We start from the raw sequence: 11,026 nt of genomic DNA on the forward strand, positions 1-11,026 counted from the left end.
CTATTTTAGATAAATATGCATAGTCACTGTAATATGAACAACAATCACAATCTGGATTTGTTTTATTGGTGTTGTTTTTTCGCATTACTACCTAAGGCTGAGTTATCAGCAGAAGCTGCAGGCTGTATATTTATGCAAATGTTTTTTTACGTGTGTCTTTATGCTGGGATAAGTCATACTTGCTTTTTTTTTGGGGGGGGGGGGGGGGCATGATTTTTATACTGTGCGTGTGTGTTACATCATTTATCGGTTCATTCCTTCTCTATCTAAATCCTGAAACCCGCGTGTCAGAATTACAGTCGTTTCATCTCGTACGCAAATGATGGCCATTACCGAATGTTGATTATTATTACTTCTTAAATTCGGATCTCCTTTTTTGCATTAACATGTAGCGCAACGTTATTAACATCAGACTAAATTATTTAAAATTTAAGGAATACGTTTATGTGTAGTTTTACTTCGACGTCACTGTCACCGAGTTACGGCTCCATCCACGCATTTTATCTATTTCCGCCAATAACGGAATTCGCAGGTGGCAACTTCAGCATAAACTTTTTATAATAAGCAGCTTGCGCGTTGAAAGGACTGATTGGTATTGATTACCTAGGCCGTAAGCGCAGCTGAAGACTTCGCTGGGGCGGCCAACGTCATGTCATGTTTAGTCTGCCGACTTATCCTAGTGTTTAGTATGTACACATGTGTTTCCTTGATTTTACTTGTGTTCTTTCCGGTGTTATAGCGTTTTTTTTGTGCGGTTATTTAATGTACTGTGTTGCTTGTTCCTTATTTCTTATTCAATAATTTACATCATACAACTTTTTTTAGTAACGCTTTTCCGAAATATTATTTATTAAATGTTACTTTTTGGACCCGAACTATAGCCATGGCTATGGGTCTATACAGTGTTTACAAACTTTGTGTAAAAAAGAGAGAAATAAAAAAAAATTCAAATTGAAACGTTGACCGCGACATGTACAACAGAGACATGCTAATCACGACCAAAAAACTAAATAAATAAAACGGCGAAATGTTTGTAGGAGGAGCGCCATCCACAGTGTGAATATCTAAAGGGTAATTTCGATATCTGTGACCGGGTTGCGTGACAGAAAACATTTTCCATTTGTTTTCAGCAGTTGACTCTACATTTGTCGCAGTGCATTGACATTGTGTTGTTATAACCTCCGTGACGATTTGTAATCGATTGTAAACCGAAGCGTACCCTGAGGTATTTGGCTTCCTCTATGCACCATGCCATTCCGTAGGCATACGAAAAAAAAAATAGCGCGAATTTTGGCTCACGGACAACGCTGATTTTTCGCTCACAACCGAAGACGCCGCCGCCGCGTACACCGGAATTTCTGCGAAACGAGCTCCTTGCCGCTATCGCGTTAAAACGATTAGTATCCGCAGTTACTCGAGATAACTGCATGACGTCGCTGCGAATCTGGCAGCTAAAGGTAATGTTGGCTCTTATGTAAGAGCTCCAGTCGAAAGTAAGCCGATATGACGCGAACTGTAGACGGTAGAAACGAATCTATGTACATTACTTAATATCCCTAAATTGTCGCGTTTCAATACGTGAGAACTATACTTGCATATGTTCCTTGCTACAGAAGAAGGATACTGCGTACGCCTCATTCTTGATTTTACATACACCTCTCTAAAATTCAGGACAGTGGTTTGCCACAATTCCCATATATATGATCACTCCTAAACGAAACATCTCTCTCTCCCTCTCTCTCGCTCGCTAGCTCGCTTGCTTCCTCCCTCTGAAACTGTCACAATGACAGCCGTCTTTAGCGACTGTTTACAGGCCTTTCCTTCCGGTCATTTAGCGCTTGGCACGCGCCGCCGCTGCCGGCGACATATGTTAGCAACAACGTCTGTTTTTCTTTTTTTACCCTACGTCACTCAGTGTGGCCGGTCGCTCCTCGCTGCCGAAGGCTCTAGCATGCGGGATCGTGATCTCCCGCTTCGCCGTGAATTAGCATACGCGCAAGAGGCGGACAGGGCATCGCTTCCGTGCGTTTGTTCTTTTTTGCTTTTTTTCGCCACTGGGGCAGCTGCCGCGTGTTTGAGTGGCACAGACTGACCGGCAGCTCTGTCGTACAAGTCAACAAGCAAATGAGAGCAGTATGAAAGAGAGCGAGAGAGAATGAGAGGAGGTTAGGAAGCGGTAGTGAGGGAGAGGTCCGTGTTCGACCTGACGTTCTTGGTAGACATTCGGCGCTTAGCGGGAACTGCAGCGCGTAGGCGGCGTCCCATCACGCCCGCACTGGCTCCGTTCGACATGCGAACCAGCGAACCGTGCGAAAACTTGCGGTGTGGGCCCAGGGTTGTCGGAATTTGTTTTGGTAAGCGATGTGTACAGTCTATTATTTGTGTCAGTCCCTCTGTGTTAGCGTGCGTGCCTGCATGCGTGCGTGCGCGCGCGCAGTCGTACGACGCTTTCGGTGAGCCTCGTGACAGAAGACCAGAAGCGCGCGTTTACGTTTTAAACTTTAGTCCGCGATTCCGTACCGCGTTTTCTCTTGTTTACTTTAAAGCTTGTTATGGTTAATTTTCTTTTTTTCTGATATTACATGAACGTATCGGACAATGATTATGCGTTAGAACAGTTGCCTCAACTCAGTACGGCATGCCGACAGTTTGGAGTGGATCTTGTTTTCGTGAGGTTTAGTCATCCGTAACGCGAAACGCTGTGCGTTTTTGTCAAAATGCGCAATTCTACGCCGTACTTCATTGCAAAACAAATGGAAAATGGGCGCGTTCAAGCGAATTCAGAGCAGGAGCAGGCGGCATGACAGGACGCACGAAAAAAAAAAAGAAAAGCAGTAAAAGAGGGAAAGAAAGAACATGTCCTGTCCTTATTTGCCAGCTTCTCGGCTGCTAGTTACTGAAACGGTAAGCACATACTTGAGTTTACGGTAAAAAATGGCAAATTAGCAGTAAAAGACGGTCGTACCTAATTCCATGGTAGCTGAGTAACTAAGGAATTGCGTTGCTATACTTTAGGATACATGGGTTTGATTTCTAGCCGGGCAGACTGGACTTCGAGGGAGGCGGAATGCAAGAACGTTATTGTACTTAAACTGAAATCTAAGCGCATGTTAATTAATCGCGAGCGATCGTAATAAACAATAGTTGTTTATTTCCCATCATTAGAAGCGTTGATGGAAGGCGTGAGACTAAAAGAGAGCTACGCTTAGACGTTCCGGTATCTGAAGTCCTCTATTACGGCGTGCGTCGCAATATAATGGTTATGAAACGCAAAACACCAAAACTTCGACTTTAATTGTTGCATGCAAAATGCGAGTCGGTGGCTTCGTGAAACGTCAACACTCTCCCTTTATGGCACATACGGGTGACCTACATGTTCTTCTTGTATTGACTTCCAGTCATTCTGTCATGCTACGTCAGCGATGTAACGGTGAGTAACCCAAGAACATGCTTTTTCTTCTCTCTGCTACACTCTTAATCAGGTCCTGGTTAAATGATGGCTATATCTAGTAAAGCCGACGAAAAATGTCCGGTTTCCCGGTTATATCTAGCGCTTTAAGCGGGACTTGATTAAGAGCGAAGGTTATGACGGTTACTGACAGTGTTTGCCGAATGTCTCTACGAAGCACCATTTGCGAGCTAGTTTGGTTCAAGAACTTTATATTGGACTACTTTTGACGCCCACTTCTTCACTTCATGCCTCTGGTTCTGCTTGGTTATTCGACACATACCGAGGAATACATGCCCATCCTTAAGAATGGATATAGAAGGTCCATTTACGTAGTGGTTCAGCCGAAGTTGCGCATGCGCAGTGGTGTACGTTGTCTATTTTGATGTTTCGTGTTCGGGCACACATCCTGGAGCACATACACAGTAGCATATACCAATTAGCACAAGGTGGTAGGAAAAGACTGGATATATATACCGAAAAGTGCCTGAAATTTTCATATATTGGTAATAGTAATAAAAGAATCAGTTTGTAGAACTTTCCTACGGCTCAGGCAACGATGATCTTCACGCATTATAACGTTCGTACCGTAAATTGCCGTTGTGACTGCAACATTTCTTCTGCTAACCTGACTCGAGAAGTCTAGTAAGGTAAGGTCAACTCAACCATGAATCAGTAGCAGTGAGGTCAACGATGAACTAGCAAGCTAAACAGGAATACTCACAGAATCACTTTGCAGAGGACCCACTCTCTGACATTACCCATTCTGCATTATTTTGGCCGTTGGCTCACACGCCATAGCACCACTGACGCCGCCACCCGTAAGAAATAGACCGTTTGATAGTGATCGATGGGGAATCGCTCACACATTATTTTTTTTTTAAAATAGCAACCACAAAAAATATCGCATTCACAATAGCGTGCTCAAACCGCTCATTCCAACTTATATGAGAGCCCTTCACTTCTCATCTTCTCTTTCCCTGTGAAACAGATGACGAAGCGGGCACTGCGTGAGTACTTCAATTAGTCGGCATTATATGTTTATCATCGCTCTTGCAAGGTTTATAATAACAGCCTATATTTATCCTGACATTGGTACGTGCGTTTATGTATTAGAGTATTAAGGCTCAAGTGAAGGCGCAAATTTCACAAGTGGGAGTCATACGCACCGCTTTCAATCAATCAATCAATCAATCAATCAATCAATCAATCAATCAATCAATCAATCAATCAATCAATCAATCAATCAATCAATCAATCAATCAATCAATCAATCAATCAATCAATCAATCAATCAATCAATCAATCAATCAATCGTAACTGCACAATCGCATGTATCAACGGAGCATATTCTTTAATATCTTGGCATTACCAGCGCCTCCTCTATTGCACTACCCATGTACTTACATGTTTATCTTGCTTTCGACTCACTGTGGCAAAATGATGGTTTTTTACGAGCTCTGTATTGGGTCTTCGTGGTACAATTAAGCTGAACTTATTTATAAGGTTCAGAGAGATATGATGTAATTGTGCAAACATCTGGCTCTCTGCGCGGGCCATCGTCACTGGTGACACGTCATGTTTTGCATTTAGGCGTCGAATCCAGCACCATCGAATGTTGAACATTTTTACTGTCTGCACTTCAAGGTTAGCTATCCATGCACGTCACTAAACTTTTGTCAAGCACAAAACGCTTCCGCGTGTATTTAGATTTAGGTGCACGGTAAAGAACCCCAGGTGGCCTAAATTTCCGGAGTCCTCCACTACGGCGTCTCTCATAATCATATCGTGGTTTTGGGACGTTAAACCCCAGATAATATATAAAACGCTTCAGCCGGCTGCAACATGCGGCCTCACGAGCGATATAAGCTCGGCGTAGGGTAAATTAGTTTAGTAAATTGTTTGTAGGCGACAAGAAGTCACGATGTTTAATCCCGGAAGTCACATACGAACTTCGTCAAGTTTGTCTGGGTGGAAATAACAACCCGAGGTACTAATTATCGATGTATCGTCCAAGCGCACGGCACGAAACTTTATGCCTGGTATGTGAGTGGTCGACACAGCCTTCGAGAACTGCTGCAGATATTCACTGCAGACATTCACATCTCTGCAGTATCCATATGACTAATGTGTGTACGTATACGTACGACTACAGTGATTGAGTAAGTTGTCAAGCCCGACAGTTATGATGACCATGTTGCTCGAGTCGTACAGCTGCCGTGTCAGGTGTTTCCCCCGTAAGCACATTTTTGCAATCGAGATCTCGACTCACCAGGATACATCTTGTATCGGAGAGTGTGCAAAATGAAGCATGCCAGTGACAAAAATGACGATACATTTTATGCTAGCCCCTAAGTAGGCGACAGTATAAAACAGGACGATATCTCCTAATGATGCGCATTAATCATTGCCTGACAGGCTCGAATCTGTCTTGCCCTCTTTAAGTCGGAATGCTCAATTTCCGGTTAGCAGTCAAGCAATCGCGTTTCCGGCATGTGTTCTCTGTATTCGTTGTACTCAATGTACTGTCTTATATTACGTTCTTATCTCATCTCTTCATTAGCCGAAAAGCTCTTTGATGAGGTAAGTGCGTCAATACATGTCTGCTGGTGAACTTTACACTTTCTTTTGGTGTCACTGCTGATTGCACTCTCTGATGAACGTGACAGGTATATACCAAGCTATATCGTAAGTACCTGCATTGTTTTAATTTCGTATTTGCAGTGAGCTTTTAATATAACAAGTTCAATTGCGAAGGAACTCCTGTTTGCCTCTGCATCCATATTTACACACGATATTTATTCTAGAGCGCTGAGTCATTAGGGTGGTGAATAAACTCTCTGTGAATCTTATTGCCAAGTGATACGTGCAACACGATGAAAAACAAAATGTCTGCTTGTTACATGGTGGCACATTACCTAAAGGTCGTATTGATTACGCAGACATGTCACATCTTAATATATCGAGCGAATTTCTTTTATAATACATTATATCAGGGACAAAACTCGCTCAATTCGACAATATGGACCTGATATAAAAAAAACATTGAGGTGAAGCTTTCAAAATACTTCGCTTGAGGTTATATTCAGCAATTAAAACACATTCTTTATGTCTACATACAGGTCGTATGTATTGCTCAGAAAATCATAGCCTTCGTTGCGCAAATAACTTGATTGAAGAAAAAATAACCAGGTTGCAATCCTGAAATTATACCCTGCCAGCATTTCATTTTGTTTTCCCTCAGGATTCTACAGATTTACAGACCAATACGAGGTAAGCACCTTCGACGCTTTCAAAACTTTTACAACTACATAAATTATCCAATAACTCAGCGAACTAATGTCTCTATCTCAACCAAATTGTGAGAAAACAAATTTTTCGTACGCCTTTCCAATCCGGAAAGCCACTCTTCCAACTCAACATATAAGATCAGTGCTCATATATGATGGGTGTATCTTCAAATGCAAATATTCAGCACGGAAGGTAATTACTTCAACATTTACGACTGGTTTCGCGGTTATTGGAATGCAGTCTTCTATATCGGAGGACCTCTTCAAGAACCTAATCACCCGTGAGTACCCTCCTTACTTTTCCTATACCGTCGTTTTGCTTTCTAGCCCTTACGAATTAGAAAACAAAGTCTGTTGCCGGCGCAAACGCAAAGCGTACAGCACTACAGTTGCCTGAAGCTATCACAAGTCAGGAAAATCTGGCTACCGTAGGATTTTCTGGGCAGCGCACTGAACCCAGCGTATACGTACTGCATAGTCGCCGCCAAAAGTTTAGAGACCACTACATCTGAGAAAAATTTGAATTTCCCAGCAATTTGTGGCTGTATTCTGTCGAACTGTTAGCCCGTTTTAGAACAGACCGAAAGTCTGAACCCAAGACTGTCTAACGGCCTTCAGAAAGAGCGCGTCACAGTCACAAGTTGTTTCAAAGAGTCGGACACGGAAAAAAGAAAAAAAAATCTCCCATAGATTACAGACAGTTTGATAGACTTGCCTAAAGTTACATATAGTGTTTGTATCTAGCAGCGACCGCTATATTGAAATCATTTAGTTTGGAGTTACCGACCCCCTTCGGTCTGACGCAGTCATGCCGAATTCTGACCATTATCGCCGAATTTTTTTTATCGGTGACCGACTTTCGAAAGTGTTTCAATTCCTCCAGGAAAGTCAACTCGCTGCTGCTTCCGCTGCCAAACGGAATGCGTGCCGCCATCTACCAGAGCTTCGCAAAATGCGGAGCGAGATCGTTTACTGCAGTGAAAGAAAAGAAAGAAAGAAAGCACTGTCGACGGCTGCTTGTATAGAAAACGCGTGGACGAGCTGGCACAGAAATGCGGCTCTTCTTTCTTATTTCAGTCAGAGAAAAAATTCCCCGGCGATCATGTTACTGCCTCATGCGAATTCTGAGCGCAGCTTCGTGTTTGGGCAAGGCCAACTGTGTTTAAAGTTTTGGCTTTCCGCAAGGTATCGACTACGCCATAGACCATAATTTTTCTGAAGTAGGACAGCACCCTCTACGCCATTATTCGTCTTTTTGCAGATAAGCGAAATACCCGCCACACCACTGTCAGGTGTTATGCGCACTTTGTTGATGCTGCACGTGGCTGATGACGATGAAGAACTATGGCTGAGCGCTTTGCAGTGGGTGGGAAGCATTAAAGGGACCGACAACCAATTGTTATGGCGCCCCTTTTCTTTAGCGCAACGGAAAGCTTACCGGTGAGAGTGTCTAATCACGGAACGGTAACGTGGAAAACGCCGTGAAACATTTGTAATCAGAATTTTTCAACCTGCGGCGAATATGAAGTCGTAAACACAAGTGAACCCATGCTGCTAATAATGAGCGCGACAGCGGTTCGTGTTCGAGCGCGGCGGTTTGCTGCGCATGCGTGTACTTCGCGCGCATACGCCGCGGCTCGACATGTTCTACTGGTTCCAGTGAAGGCAGCGCCGCTTCTCACCGTGCAACTCCTTTTACCTCGTAAGCAGCACAAAATAGAGCGGGGATAGATAATAATATACCCACTCTAATTTTCAGGACTTATTATGGCGCGCATGACAGCATGAGACTACAGGACTGCGTACAGCAAAAAGTGATCGACTCCATACTCCAGCTTGACGACACAGCAAGTGATGGAAAGGCAAATGATAGGTGTAACCTTAAGAGACAGGAAGAGAGCAGAGTGGGTCAGGGAACAAACGGGGGTTAAGGATATCATGGTTGAAATCAAGAAGAAGAAATGGATATGGGCCGGGCACGTAGCACGTCGGCAGGATAACGGGTGGTCATTAAGGGTAACTGACTGAATTCCAAGAGATGGCAAACGCGTGAGGGGGAGACAGAAAATTAGGTGGGTAGATGAGATTAAGAAGTTTGTAGGTATAACGTGGCAGCAGAAAGCACGGGACCGGGTTGATTGGCGGAACATGGGAGAGGCCTTTGCCCTGCAGTGGGCGTAGACAGGCTGATGATGACCGCATATCTGTTTGTATATAGGTGTTTGTATCTAGTCGAGACATTCGCGACGGAGGTTACAAAAACACTGATTCGTTTGTTGTTAGTCAATCCATAGGCTTGACTAACGACGCGATTTGAAATGCGGTAAAAATTACAGCCTTCTTTCTTCTTATCTCTTATATTTTACTACGTCAAGGTTTCATCACCATGGCAAAGACCCTTGAAGTAAGTCGCTTTTCCTGCGCCATTTCAAAGAGGGGGGGGCGAGGGACGGCATAGATAAGCCCGGTCATATATGAAAACTTAAAGCCAGTGAATTAACTCTAATGTGTTCATATAAAATCACCGGTTATATAATGAGGTGAAGTGGCCATGTCATAGCCCTCAGTGAAGTAGTAACCAGCTGCGAAAATTTGGTCGAGACAGCCTCACGAGATTACATTTTTAATTGATTAATTATTTCTGTGATGTCAATGGGCATTGAAGTAAGGAAGTAACGTGCAACTGACCGTGACAGGAAATAAATTCTCGATGGTTTGTAGTATCACTGCTACGTCACTGTAACCATGTGCCGTAGAACCTTGCACGCTCCTAGTAATAATGCGACAATGCACCTACTCGACATACAAGGTACTCTTAAGCTCCTAGTATACAGTTTCCGACATACGTTCATTAAACGCACGTTCAATGCTTGATCTGTTCGTTTCCAGGGGTTTCTGCGATCAAAGTACGTCATCAAGGTAACGTTTTATAAATAGAATGGAGACATTACAATATAAAATATGTTTGGAGCGAGTGTGCCGTATTTGTGAAGCACTAGATTACTCAACTTCTCACACTTTCACTGAATTATTGCTTGTTTACTTATGTGCACTTGCACAAATGCCAACACGAAAAACCTATTTGCTATTCCACTTTACGTTTGACTAGTGATACTCCACTCGTTAGCTTCGCAACAGCTGCTTGCACACCCAAGCAGTTCGACGCTGCAGGCACCAGCGTTTAAAACTTAATAGAGCCTCATTAGATCTTAATTGTTACACTATACAAATAAAAAAAAAACACATGCTCTTTCGCTCATACGTTTGCGTTCGTAATCGAATAGTGGCTGCAACAACTCTTTGCCTGATAATGTGCTGTATACTTGCTGTGTCTATTTTCTTATTGCGTGAACTCTGTCATTTTGCTGTCAGTCATGATTCTTTAACCGTGCGACTCTCTCACTGATACTCCCGACTCTCTCACTGATGGCTGGGCGTATGACTAGTCCACACACACAGTTTACTCAAGTTTGAAAATTTGGTTGAAGTGCAACGAAAAGCACAGACTATAAGAAGCAGACAGGACAGCGCTTACACTCACAACTGAAGCTTTATTAATAAGAAAAAAGTATATAAAGCAGATGCATGCTCCTCGCGCATGCGCTTCTTCTAGTCCATGGTTTTCGGTGCGCTTCAACGAAATTTTCACACATGAACGTTAACCAAGTGGCCCAACTTGCCATCTTCCTACACTTCACTCTCGCATGCAATCAGTCGTGTCGTTTCTTAACACTCAATCATTCAGTAACAGACTTGATCGCTGACAGACTGCGACCATGATGCATTCATTTTTGGGCTCACTTACATGCTCCCGAAGAATAACTTCGTTAACTCATTCATTGATACAGGGGCCCAGACAATGACATAGTGACCGGGCCGCAGCGTAAATCCCTCTTCTTTCTCACTACTGCAGTCATATTCTCGTCCTTTTAAATATGGACGTCATTTTGAAAACTCCATCAGTCATTATGACGTGCTTGCTTTTATTTTAGGTACAAATGCAACGAAGACATCGTCTTCGCCAGCTAGAGTTTCTTGCGGTGAAAAAAAAATTGCTTACTCGCCATGATATTTGTCTGCACATTGATAACTTGTGATTTCATATTTCACGACAGGGTGTGCGCCGAAGTACCGCCCTCTTTCCGATCTACAATATTCCCGTGAGGAGTGAGTATACAAGTTCACGATGTTCCGCACCCTCGCTCCGACTGCTATTGGACATTGCACAAAAACGTGCAACTGACGCTTCTTAAGTAGAGAACACGCCCTTCCTGCTTTTTCAGCACAA

Source organism: Rhipicephalus sanguineus, chromosome 6, assembly GCF_013339695.2.
Source record: "Rhipicephalus sanguineus isolate Rsan-2018 chromosome 6, BIME_Rsan_1.4, whole genome shotgun sequence".
NCBI lineage: Eukaryota > Metazoa > Arthropoda > Arachnida > Ixodida > Ixodidae > Rhipicephalus > Rhipicephalus sanguineus.